Raw genomic sequence first — 14,472 nt, forward strand, 5'->3', positions numbered from 1 at the left:
TTTAACTCTATGGGAGCCATTATATATGGTGGAGTAGAAATAGGCTAAGTATAGGGAATGTAGGACCCTAAAGTTGGAAATTCGAAAAAATACAGTTTAAAGGATATTCCTTGAAAATCTCAGCTATTTTGGCACTAAATAGGTTTCATAAAGACCTTAACTGGACGTGTAGTGGACTGAGGACCATGGATAGCCACCAAGGTCCAGCACTAGTAGATGAGAAATTTGGGGAAAAGGATTACAGAGGGCACTACAGCCCGTGGTGCAAACCACAGATTGTGTAGTCATCCGTGAACCCGATCCGCCATGGCCCCAAGTTTGAGTAATAACCACTAGAGGGTCCAGACCCATATTGATGTACACGGACCATGAAGAGGTCCATGGAACCTAACCCTCACAACCTTTTGGTTCATTCAACTTCAAGTGGGGCTTCACTGCTTGTCATGAACTTCACAGACTATAGTGGCCTCCGTGGAAGTCTACCCCTCTAGTATGAGTTCCCCTTCAAGACCATAACCCTCACCAAGAACCAAGGTAACTTTCATGGGTCGTGATGACCTCCTGTCATGAGGTCCCGATCAGTTAAGTTATTGGTGTGTTTTGGTCTTTTCTCTATTATTTCATTAATATATTTGACCCATTTTTGGGGCTAAGTCCTATTCTATTAACTACCCCAAACCCTTCTAACTCTCTCATTCTCACCCTAATACCCAAATGACAAAATCTTCTCTCTAAATGTTCTCCCAATATCTTTTTCTTCCTTAAGCAAAGAATTTCAAGCTAAAGTCTCCAATTAAAGTGTGAGACTCTTTTTAGAAGTTCGATAAGAGTTACTGACTTACTCCGCTCAATCAGTCTATAACCAACAAAATCTCTCTCATTTAACGATTTCTATATGTGATGGAATAATTGAAGAAAGATTTGCAAGGCCTATTTCTTTGACTGTCCAAACTCTCATTCTAAGGATGCCCAGGTTGAATGACTTGATTCTGATCTTTTCTAGTTCGGTACTCAGTTTTACTCTTTTCTGCAGAAAGAAGCGAAAAGTCATTCATGGTAAGTTCTTTCTAGATTTTTTTGAAAGAGATAGACAGAGAGAGTCTACGATAAGATAGTCCTGACCCAAAAAGAGATAGCGAGAGAGGCCTTCTATAGTCTAAGGTATATTGGAGTTTATCCATGGATCCTTTCATCCATAAAGTCCCAAGGTTTTTCTCAAAATTCTCTTTATGAATTCTTCTTCTAAACCCTAAATTTTCATGAAATTGCATTGGGCCATCTTAATTATAATTTATTTTATTATTATTGATTAAATTATGCATAATTCAAGCAACATTGCATGATTTCAAGTTGATTTTCATGGACACATGCTATATGCTATTTTTAAGGATTTATGATCATGTTTTATAAATTAATTTCTATGAATGATCTACGAATATTTATCAAGACTTAGGAATGACTCATGAAAGTAATGAATAATGATGAACTATGATTTCAATGATGTTTCAAGCAAAGTATAAAGGTTGTGATGGATTTTCCTCACATACTCATGTTAAAGATGGTGAATGATTTTCTCATCAATTCATGGGTTCTTATGAATTAATCATGTTAATGAGCTACTCTTATCATTATTTTATGATGAGGATTGGTATATATTATTTTCTTTCCTAATAATATTAATGACTATGATTTATGATTTTTCATTGGGATAATGACTAAGTACCGAGAGGACTTTAAGGTGGGGTTTAGTTCGGATGATCAAGTAGCGACCCAAGGAATCCTAGTAGCAACCTTTAGTCCCTAACTGTGTTGCCTGCGTAGTTTTTTTTGCCAATATTATTAGCTAGTGGATGCACAAATAACTCAATGTTAAAGAAAGGTTCTCAGAGAGTCTACCTTAGCAGAGTGGCCTCTCTCTTTTCGATGGGGGAGTTATATCAGATTCTATGTTATAGCTCGCATGGTCTTATATGTCAGTTAAAGATCCTATCCTACACAAAGGTTTATGATATGATAAAGCTGCCTCATGATGTTTATGATGCATTGACCATATGATTATGATATAATTTTTAAATGCTTTTCAAATTTTACTCATGTTTTAACATATTGTTCATGCATCCCATTTTCATATTGATTTATGTCTTACTATAATTGCTCATGCATGCTTCTTACATACTCAGTACAATCCATGTACTAACACATACTTTTGCCTATATCATATTATAATATAGGGACCGACGATTATCGCGCACCTCCCACTTTTTTCTAGAGTTGAGCTTTACTTTCTTATAGTGGTGAGTCCTCATGATTCGAGGATGGTACATTTATCTTTTCATCATTCTTATAACTTTTATCTTTTATCATGGTTGAGCTAGGAGCTTGTATTAGGCCCCCATCTAGACTAGTAGAGGCATGTTGGATATCCATTGAGTCTATGTTGTCCTTCTATTTTGAGCTGAGAATTTACTTCTGCTTTAATGATTTAGTCCTATTACTTTAATTACCGTATGTTTGCTTATGTATGATATGATAAGAGTCGTGGTTGGAGTCCCTCAGAATTCTGATCGTCGTCTCACACCTAGGGCCTAGCTTGGGTCATGACAAACTTTATATTATAGCATAAGGTTTAAGGTGTCCTACGAAGTCTAATATGCCACATCAAGTAGAGTTTTGTTCATCAGTGTGAAGCGCACCATATCTATGACTATGAGGTTATGAGGCATTTAGAAAAAACTTTACTTCTTTCATGATCTTATCGTGCGATGGAGTTGAACTCTAAGTATTTTCCTTCTAACGCTTTCTCTTTGCAATTTCAGAATTATTCCTCCACAAAGATTTTGGTACGAAGGAATGTTTAAGAGGAGAAATAAGCTTCAAATGGCCCCTTCAATGAGCAAGTCTCTCATGCGGAGTTCTAAGCCACTTTCCAAGTTCTTTCCCAAGCCGTAGCTGCTCAAGCAAATAAGGAAGTGATAGCTCCCAAGAACCTAAATATGGGTACAGCGGTTGATCGAGTTCGTGACTTCACCCTAATGAACCCTCTTGAATTTCATGGTTGTAAGGTGAATAAAGATGCATAAGAATTTATTTAGGGAATTGCTAATATTTTATGGATATCATGGGTGTAAGTCCAATGGAGAAAGCAAACTTAGCGGCTTATCAACTTAAAGAGGTTGCACAAGTTTGGTATGACCAATCGAAAAGTGAGAGAGGTGGAGATAATAGCCTCGTTGATTATGAGGAATTCAAGAGTGCTTTCCTTGATCAGTTTTTTCCTTTTGAGTTGAGGGAGGCCAAGTTTAAAGAGTTCATCTATTTGTGCTAAGGTAATATGAGTTTAAGGGAGTACTCCCTCAAGTTCACGAAGTTATCGAAATATACCCCTTTTATGATCGCCGATCCAAGGGCATGTATGGGGAAGTTTGTTTTAGGTGTGTCTGAATTGGTGGTCAAAGAGTTTATAACTACCATGCTAATCAAGGATATCGATATTTTGAGGATCATGACTTATGCCGAACAAGTAGAGGGGAGAAGCTAAATGAGAGATCTAGAAGGGAGTCCAAGAGGCCTAGAATAAATAGTGGTGGATACTCTCATGGAAAGTATGGAAATAGTAGTCTCCCTCAATTTCGTCAAAACTAAAATTCTTTAAACACTCCGGCTCCAAAGTTTGATAAGGATAGGGTGCCCAACCCTAAGATTTTAGGAGGAGTTCCAAGTGGTCAAGTCATTAGTGAGGAAGGAACCATAAGGGAGAATTCTTGGTGGGATCGGATGCATACTATAGGTGTGGTAAGCAGGGTCATCAGGCAAAGGATTCTAGAGGTGGTGGTCGACCCCAGGTCTAGATTCAATCTTAGACTATTGCGGGCCAATCGGATTAGTGTGGTACTACTTCGGGTGGCAGTCTGTGCCAAAACAAATTTTATGCCCTCCAGACTCATCGAGAATTATAGGATTCACCCACCGTAGTGACTGGTATGTTGAATTTTTTTTACTTTGATGTTTATGCATTGTTAGATTCGGGGCTACTCTATTATTTGATACTCCTTATCTTTCTATGAAATTCATTGTTAATCTCGAGATCTTGTTAGAGCCTTTTTTGGTCTAAACTCCTGTTGTTGATTCAGTTGTGGCTAAGAGAATCTATAGAAATTGTCCAGTTTCATTCTTTCATAAAATCACCTTAGTTGACCTAGTAGAACTTGATATGACCGATTTTGATGTTATTCTCGAAATGGATTGGCTTCATGAATGTTCTGCTTCTATATGTTGTCGCACCCGCATGGATAAGTTTCAGTTTCCTAATGAGCCAGTCCTTGACTGGAAAAGTAGTAATTCCATGTTTAAGGGTCAATTTATCTAGTGCATTAAAGCTCGGAAAATGATTTCTAAAGGTTGCATATGTCATCTAGTTCAAGTTAGGGATACAAATTTCGAATCTCCTACTCTTGAATTAGTTTTGGTTGTTAATGAATTTCTGGAAGCTTTCCCCGATGATTTCCCAAGTATCCCTCCTAAAAGGAAAATAGACTTTGGTATCGATCTTATCCTCAATACCCAACTTGTCTCTATTCCTCCTTACCGAATAGCCTTGGAAGAACTGAAAGATTTAAGGGATTAGCTGAAGGATTTGTTGGATAAGGGTTTCATTAGATCGAGTATCTCTCTATGGGGTGCTCCGGGTCCTTTGTTAAGAAGAAGGATGGTTTGCTTTGGATGTGTATTGACTACCGGTAATTGAACAAGGTTACTATTAAGAATAAGTATCTCATTCCAAGAATGGGTGAGTTGTTCGATCAAATTCATAGTGTAAGCTACTTTTCAATGTTCTTTGATCGGGTTATCATCAATTCTGAGTAAGGGAATGTGACATTCTTAAGACGGTCTTTAGAACTCGGTATGATCGCTTTGAATTCTTGGTTATGTCTTTTCGATAAAAAGAATAGACATTAATCATCATCATAAAATAATCATAAGAGTAGTTCATTAACTTGATTGATTCATAAGAATCCATGAGTTGGTGAGAGAATCATTCGCCATCTTTAACAAGAGTGTGTGAGGAAAACCCATCACATCCTTTATACTTTGCTTGAAACATCATTGAAATCATAGTTCATCATTATTCATTACTTTCATGAGTCATTCATAAGCCTTGATAAACATTTGTAGATCATTCATAGAAATTCCTATATAAATCATGATCATAAATCCTTCAAAATAGCATATATCATGGGTCTATGAAAATCAACTTGAAATCATACAATATTTCTTGAATTATGCATAATTTGATAAATAATAATAAAATAAATTATAATTAAGATGGCCTAATGCAATTTCATGAAAATTTAGGGCTTAGAAGAAGAATTCATAAAGAGAATTTTGAAAAGAACTTTGGGACTCAATGGATGAAAGGATCCATGGATGAATTCCCATATAACTTAGACTATAGAAGCCCTAAATTGCACTTTAATTGGAGACTTGAGCTTGAAACCCTTGAAATTCTTTGCTTGAGGAAGAAGAAGACCTTGGGAGAACTTTGAGAGAGAAGATTTTGTGATTTGGGTATTAGGGTGAGAATGAGGGAGTTAGAAGGGTTTGGGATAGTTAATATAATAGGACTTAGCGACCAAAATGGTTCAAATATATTCATGAAACAACAGAGAAAAGACCAAAACACACCAATAACTTAACTGATCGGGACCTCATGATAGGATGTCATCACGACCCGTGAAAGTCACCTTGGTTCGTGGTGAGGGTCGTGGTTTTGAAGAGAAACTCATACTAGAGGGGTAGACTTCCATGGAGGCCACTATATTCTATAAAGGTCATGACGGACAGTGAAGCCCCTCATGAAGTTGAATGACTCAAAAGGTTGTTAGGGTTGGGTTCTATGGACCTCTTCACAGTCCGTGTACATCAATACAGGTCGTGGACCTTCTAGTGGTTATCACTCAAACTTGGGGTCATGGGGGATCGGGTTCATGGATGACTGCATGGTCCGTGGTTCGCACCACGGACCGTAGTGCCCTTTTTAATCCTTTTCCCCAAATTTCTCATCTACCAGTGCTGGACCTTAGTGGCTCTCCTCAGTCCGCAGTCCACTACACGTCCAGTTAAGGGATTCATGAAATCTATCTAGTGCCAAAAAAGCTGAGATTTTCAAGGAATATCCTTTAAACTCTATTTTTTCGAATTTCCAACTTTGGGGTCCTACATTCCCTATACTTAGCCTATTTCTACTCCACCATATATAATGGCTCCCGTAGAGTTAAAAGAGCTAAAAGAGAAGTTGAAAGATCTCCTAGATAAATGATTCATAAGGCAAAGTGTCTCACCTTGGGGTGCTCCTGTCTTATTCGTGCAAAAGAAATATCATGAAGGAACTCAATACCTAAACTAGGAATAGAAGGTAAGAGATGAGGATATTGCGATATCATATCAACTTCAGCTTCTCATGTGGCACCTTCAACTTCTTGGTTCCTCCATAACACCCTAACGAAAGCTATTTTCTTATTCTTCAACCTTCTAATTTGCCAGTCTAGAATCTCAACCGGAACCTCATCATAGGATAGACTCTATTTCACAACAGTGTTGTCCAAAGGCACAATGGAGCTAGGATCACCCCCACATTTTCTCAATAGGGATACATGAAACACCGGGTGCACCGACGCCAACTCACAACACAAATCCAACTCATATGACACCTTGCCAATCTGCCTCAAAATCTAATATGGGACTACATATCGGGGACTAAGCTTTCCTTTCTTTACAAAATGCATCATACCCTTCATAAGTTAAATTTTCAAGTAAACCCAATCATTTTCCTCAAATTCAAGTTCCATTCTCCTCACATCCTAATAGGACTTTTGTCAACTCTAGGCAATCTTCAATCTTTCTCTAATGAGTCTAACATTTTCCATAACCTCATGTATTAACTTAGGTCCAATCAAGGCAACTTCTCCAACTTCAAACCAACCAACAGGGGACCTACATCTCCTACCATATAAGGCCTCAAATGAAGCCATCTGAATACTATAATGGTAGTTATTATTATAGACAAACTCTATCAATGGCAAATGATAATCCCAATTACCCTTGAAATTGATTACATAGGCTCTCAACATGTCTTCTAAGGTCTAAATGGTACGTTCAACTTGACCATCTATCTAAGGGTGAAAAGTGGTGCTAAGCTTAACTTGAGTACCAAGACCCTTTTGAAAAGACCTCCAAAACTGAGATATGAATTGAGTACCTCAGTATGAAATGATGGACAATGGGATACCATGAAGCTTAACCAACTCTTGAACATATAGTCTAGCACAGTCCTCATCTAAATAAGAAGTCTTAACAGGAAGAAAATAAGCTGACCTAGTCATTCGGTCAATAACCACCCAAATCGAATCATGTTGCTTACAGGTACGAGGCAAATCTGTAATGAAGTTTATATTCAAGTCTTCCCACTTCTAAGTAGGAATCTCAATATCTTGAGTTAAACCTCTGGATTTTTGATTCTCAACCTTTACTTGTTCAGAATTAGGAATCTTTCTTCATGTCATTCTATTAATACACTTCCCTCAAATCTATATACATCTTTGTGGAACCCAAATGAATAGAATACGTAAGGCCCCGTGATTCCCCAAACCCTGGGTTGGTTTGGCTATTCTTTTCTATTGAAAAGGAGTCAGCTGTACTATGAGCTTTGAACAATATCATTTTTCTTAATTCATCAACATTGGGAACACACAATCTGCCTTAATGTCACACCATCTCTCTCTTGAGAGAAAGCCTCAATGATTTTTTCGACAACCACTTTCTTCAAGTCAACCAAGGTAGGATCACTATCTTGTTTTGCCTTAACATCTGCTACAAGAGACAATTCAAAATCATTTTGAACAACAATACCGCCATTATTAGAATCAACGAATCGAACACCCAAATGAGCTAGTCTATATGAACATCTTGAACCAATTCCTTTTTTTCATCCTCAATATGGGAAATACTATTCATGGTAAGTATACTAAGAGAATCAGCAACCACATTTGCTTTACTCGAATGGTACAACACACTCATATCATAATCCTTCAACAACCATGCAATCTCTTTTATCGAATATTCAAGTCCTTTTGGTTGAACACATATTGCAAACTCTTATGGTCGGTAAATATATCAACATGGATGTTGACACCCAATTTTGTCTCTTTATTCTCAAAATTAATGTCTTCAGACTTTTTGATCGTTAAAGAGCACACAATATAATTTTTACTCATCTTTTCAGTTTTTTTTAAAAGTTAATAATAATTATCCTTAGATTAGGATTTTTATTAGTTTATTTTATTTATTTTCAATTATTGCTATTTTTTTTAAATAACAATTCATTAGTTTGCATTTTTACATGCCATTGTTATACTTATTCATATTTATTTTAGTATTATTAGCACAATCTAAAAATAATATTGAATCACAAATAAATATTTTATTATGTAGATATTTAATTAGCCCGTGATTTTGGGCCATAGTTTTGAGTCCATAGATGGTGGATCAAATTTTCAGATATATTAATGGACAAAAATGGTCTAAGGGAAAAACCCTGAACATTTTCCTCTATATTTTCTTCAGTCATGCCGCCTCCACACATTTTTTACTCCTCTTCTCCACTTTCTCCCTCACCCTCACGACCCCATTTTCGACCATCCTTCTCCTCCACACAACCCTTTCTCCTTCACCTAGTTTCCAGCAACCACACCTCCAAACAGCTCCACCACCCACGCACAATACAAGCTCCAACTTCATCTCCTTCATCCAGCCACGATAAACCCGACCAAACACAATCAGATCTTCCTCCATGAGCGTCTCCGGAAAAATTAGCAAACTCCAACGAAACATACTTCCAGATCTGTTCGGAAAAGAAACTCTCTGGTGACCCTTTTAATTTTTTATCTCTATATCTATTTGAGTCTATTTTTCATCTTTGTGTTTTTATTATTTCTATCTTAATGTGTTTTCCACTTGTTACTATTTTGGGGTTTGCATTATTTTGATTATCTATTGACTTCCTAAGTTATTTTTGTTGTTAAGTTGCTGCATATTAAGTTGTTCATTATTTTTTCGTTGATTCAATATTGCTTGTAATAATGGTTGTGAGTTTCTGTATGTTCATATTTTTTAATTTGTTGGCAAATTATGTCTTTGTTCCAATGATATTTCTTTCTTTGTTTTAAATTTCTTTTTTTTATTGGTTGATTCATTTGCACAATTAATTGACTTTACTTAATTTTTTATTTCAAACTAAGAACATCATTACTTTCCGGCGAAATCTTTGTTTTCTCTGATGAACACTATTGTTATGGCTTAGTTCTTGAAATGAAGCACACTGATTTTTTGTTGTTTTTGTTTCTTTTTTAGGGTTTCAATTGTTACTACTGTTGTTTGTTTCATTTTAATTTATATACGTTTTGTTTAATTCAATAGAGTTGTTTCTAGCATCGATGTGTTAGTTTCCTTCCATAAATATGGGTTGGTGATTGACAACTTAATTTGGGTCTATTCATATTTTTAATTATTGTTGTCATCGTTTTGTATTGTGTTTGTTAAAACCTGTTTTGTCTTCTTATTAAGTTAGATTTAATTTTGTTTATAGCATTGGGGTACACTCTATTATTCTCATCTACTTTATTGTATTTTATCTTAGTTTGTTTTATTTAATCATTTTGATGTATTAATTTATTGGGGTCAAGTATGTGCACTTTTTTCTAGAATTTAAATGGTGCTACTTGTCATTCAATGATCTTTATGATAAATTATTTTGTGATATTGTTTGTTATATAGATGGTGCATATTATATTTTATTGTTTTTATTTATTATATAGATGGTGTATATTACTTTTTATTGTCTTATTTAATCTTATGTGATTTTATGTCGGAAAACTTAATAAAAGACGAAAATTTTAGTTGAAGTTTATATTATATATTATATTTTGCGCTTCCACTACTGAGTATATTTTTTCCGGTAAAAACCCAATACCAACTTAATTCTGTCCACTATTTTTTTTTATATTTCTTACTGGTAGTTTATAGATATGTTTTACTAATTTTCTTCGTTCCTTTGGTTTGCCTCCACTATAAATGTTTTTTCCTATTATTCTTTATTTCATTATGCTAGGATTATATATTTTTAAATTTATTTCTCACTATTTTGACAATAATTATTGGAAAGTTACAGATTTTGGTGGAAACCACCTGTAAAGTCAAGTTATTTTCTTTTGTTGTTGTATTGTTTTTTTTATGGTATGAATGATCTGGTAGTTATTTTTTTTAGCAACATTGTCATTATGATTTGTTATAGTTTTGCCACTATTCACGGCTTTTGAATATTATTTGGTTACTTTTATTCTTTTGTTATGTTATTAAACTTATTTAAATAGTTAAATTGGCCGATAAAAAAATTACCGTCCATTTTTAAGGCCTTCATGTTCATAAGACTGGTTTTATATTTGAGTTATTATTATTATTATTATTATTTTCAATCATATTTATCTATTACTAACACTTTTACTAAATATCTTTACAGGTATTCAGAGTTTCCTCTCGAAGAAGCTATTCCAATTAAATTAGAATAATATTTTTAATTTGTTATTGTATATTATTGACGTTAGACAACTATTAGACTGTTTTTAATATTATTATTTTATTTTATTATTTATTTATTTAGTTTATACTTGTGCATTAATCCTCCTCAATTTAAAGAAATGAGTTCAGTCGGGACCTACAATTGTGGATTCTAAAGGGTGCTAATACCTTCTCTTCTGAATCACTTGAATCCCTTACCTAGAATCTATTGATTTTGTACACTTTTTTTTAAAAAATAATTAATTGATTTCCTGATGTAATGACCTTGAAGGTCATTTTTAGAATTTTTCACGAAATGACCATTTTGTTGCTCCCTCTAGCAGCCCCGAGTTATTTCTGATTTGTATCGAGTGTTGATTTTGAGAAAATTTTATGAAAACATTGAGTTTTGGAAATTTTGAGTTTTTATAAGCTCTAAGTCACTAAAAGTGGTATTTTAGGTCAACTGGAGATACAAGTCTCAGAATAGAATTTTGTTAATTTCAACAACTCCGGAATGGAGAAATTGGTCTAAGAGAGTTTACGGAATCAGAATTGGAGTGGTAAAGAAGATTTGAGGTCTTGAGTTGAGAATTTGATGAATTTTAGGTCAAGGTTTGACTTTGGTCAATTTTCTAAGTTTTGATATTCAGGATGAAATTTCGACGATTTATTGGATTCATGGGGTGGTTTTTAGTCTAGAAGAAGTGTTAGTAGAATTTTTAGAGGTTCTGATTCAATTTTGGTATTTTGGAGCCTAAGTTAGTTTAGTTGCGACTTTTCTAGTTTCGGGTCAAGGAGACCTCGAATTCAAATTTTGATGGTTCCATTGAGTCCAGAACATCAAAATTAGTGTGGCAGAATATAAAGTCTGTGTGCTTGGGATTCCGAATGAATTTTGAGGATTAATTTCGAGATTTGAAACTTAGAGAAAATAGCTGTGTTATCTAAAATTTAGTGTAGGGACATTTGTTGTTCGCGATCGCGAAGTGTTAGCTGAGTTAGTCATCGCAATCGCTAGGATTTCCCCGCGATCGCGATGGTCAATTAATGAGTTGACCGAAGTTACTCATCACGATCGCGAGGAAGGGTGTCGCGAACACGCTATCTTATTTTTAGCATTGTTGAACTCTAGAAGATCGGCTTAGGTGATTTTGAAGGGGCTATTCGAGGATTTTGGTGTGGGTAAGTGTTCTTGACTTCAATCCTTCATTACCCCGTGATTTTAACTTGATTTTCACTTCAAATTCATGGTTTATAAGCTTCAAAATTGAGGGATTTTATCAAAAACTTTTGATTTTTTAAATTGGTGTTTGAGGTTGATTTTAACTCCAAATTCAAATTGGTTTGTAGTATTAGTTTCTAAATACCTCAAGAACCATTTTTATGTTAAAATTTTCAAATTTCTGTTCGTTTTTCGAAATTAGGTATTTCAGACTGTTCGGGTCAGTTTAGGGCCCATGTTCAAAATATCAAATTGGTTATCATTAGACTCGTAGTCTTATTGAGATTACTTATTTCAATAGATTGATTCGGAACGTCGGCGTAAGGGTAAAGCTTAGATTCAGAGTAGTTTGAGATTGAAATCGAGGCAATTGAATTTCTAAACCTATGTTTAATATTGTAGGATCATGTATTCATGTTTTACATGTTTGGTAGTTAGGGGAAATGATTTGGGGATTAGTTGAGTTATTTGATGTTTAAAACGAACTCTATAATGAATAATGGGGCAATAGATGACAAATGATATGACTTATGCATGTTTTGCTTGATATGAATTGATACTTGACTTGTTGTGAATATTTGAATATACTGTTGTGATATGAGCTATGACTTATTGATATTTTCATTCCATCATTGTATTTTACATGGACATTGCCTATTTGCATTGGTTCCGATACTTTGAGATAAAATTTGATTCGAGGATTATGTCGAAGGAAAATGATACCGACAAGAAATGAATTATGCCGAAGGGAAATAGTTTCGGCGAGAGATGATTTATGCCAAAGGAAAATAGTTCCGGCGGATACACGGTCCATGTTTAGCTTCCATGGGTTCCAGACTGCTAGTTAGTGGATATGTATCATTTAGGACAAACTTGCATCACTATATGTGACATTGCATTGCATTTCATTACATTATACATCTTTTGCTATTTTGGACTGCTTTGCCCCATGATATCCCCTTGATTTGTATTATTGACTGATGAGATCCTATTTGATACTTGAGTTGCACTGTTGTGGAGACTTATATGTATACTGTACTGTGCTGTTAGAACTATTAGATTGGATGATTTCCATACAAGTTGTAATCTAGGGATTGGATGGTATGACAGGAGTACATGTGTCTTATTAGTTAGCTTAGTCTTAGTCATTCGCTTGTTGGGTACCATGTCGATGGTACTCACCCTTGCTATCTACACTTGTATAGGTTCTGAGCCCGGACAGTGATAATTTTTCTCATCTTTCATTTGTGGCTTCCTGAGGTGATTCGAGAGGTAGTTGTTGATGCCGACCATCTTTCCTATTCCTCTTTATCCTTTACTTTGTTCTATTTGAGATACAAAGGTTGATACTTGTATTTATTTTAGTATCTTATATTAGAAGCCTTGTATATGTGACAATCAGTCCGTGAGAGATTTTGTAATGATAAAGATTTTCTGTTTTTGACATTTAAATCACTTGTTTTAAACTGTTTCAGTCTTTACTTTCGCATTTAGTGGGCTAGGGTGACTTGTCCGGTGGAAAAGGGTATGTCCATCACATTTATATTCCGATCGTGACACCTAATTATTCTAAAATTAGGTGGCGACTCCTTAAATTAAACTTTCCCCTTAATTTTTTTTAAAAACAAATAAATTGATTTTAAATGAGTCCCACAACGTTGCTCCTTATTTGAAAAAATAGGGATGTAACAGAATGGCAACTCTGTTGGGGAATAGAAGTTCTAACCATTATGGGTTCATTTTTTTAAATAAAGGAGAATTTTCTTTTATTATATCATATATTGAGCCTTGGATATCTTTTCTTGATTATTTTTATATTGTGTGTGTGTATATATATATATTCCTTACTCATTATTTGTTTAATTATATGTACATTGTCATTGCATCATGATATGATTTCTGCCAAACGACAAATAATTTGCATTAGAAATAAGAGTGGTTACGTGGTTATCTGTGACTTTCTGTTTATAAAAGCATTCTACTTTTTAGAGTAGAAAATAGATAGTTCGTTTGTGGTCGTTCAACGCCGTTTAGAGTGTCCATTCGGTCATCTTTTTTAGAGTGTCCAATTCTTCAAATCTTGGATAATTCTGTTTGAATGAAAAAGTGTTGTCTGTTTATACATTATTTTTGTTTAATGAACTAATACTTTTGTCTTTGAGTTTTTCCTTTTCGTTAGATTTTTTTTTTGAGATGTATGAAAAATTTGCATATTCAAAGGTCAAAAGCAAGACTGTTTCAAGAATTTAGTGACTATTTAGTCAAAAGTTGTGGCTGCTTAGTCAAAAGTTATGGTTGTGTAGTCAAAAGTTATGATTGTTTAGTCAAAAGTTGTGGTTGTTTGTCAAAAATTGTGGTTGTCTAGTCAAAAGTTATGGCTGTTTAGTCAAAAGTTATGGTTGTTTTTCAAAAGTTGTGGTTGTCTAGTCAAAAGTTATGGCTGTTTAGTCAAAAGTTATGGTTGTTTGTCAAAAATTGTGATTGTCTAGTCAAAAGTGTTGGCTGCTTAGTCAAAAATTGTGGTTGTCTAGTCAAAACTCGTGGTTGCTTAGTCAAAAGTTGTGGTGGTTTAATAAAAAAATTGTAGTTGCTTAGTCAAAAGTTGTAGCTGTCTTATAAAAAATTATGGCTTACCTAGT

General features: G+C 34.6%; 1 long non-coding RNA gene across 1 annotated transcript; it reads left to right on the forward strand.

The window, feature by feature from the left end:
• Positions 1-8,542: 8,542 nt before the first annotated feature.
• LOC129902844 (uncharacterized) lies at positions 8,543-10,715 on the forward strand. The gene is made up of 2 exons (XR_008770161.1): positions 8,543-8,919; positions 10,571-10,715. It is a non-coding gene; the product is annotated as an uncharacterized LOC129902844 (long non-coding RNA).
• The last annotated feature ends 3,757 nt before the right edge of the window (positions 10,716-14,472 follow it).

This window comes from Solanum dulcamara, chromosome 9, assembly GCF_947179165.1.
Source record: "Solanum dulcamara chromosome 9, daSolDulc1.2, whole genome shotgun sequence".
Lineage (NCBI taxonomy): Eukaryota > Viridiplantae > Streptophyta > Magnoliopsida > Solanales > Solanaceae > Solanum > Solanum dulcamara.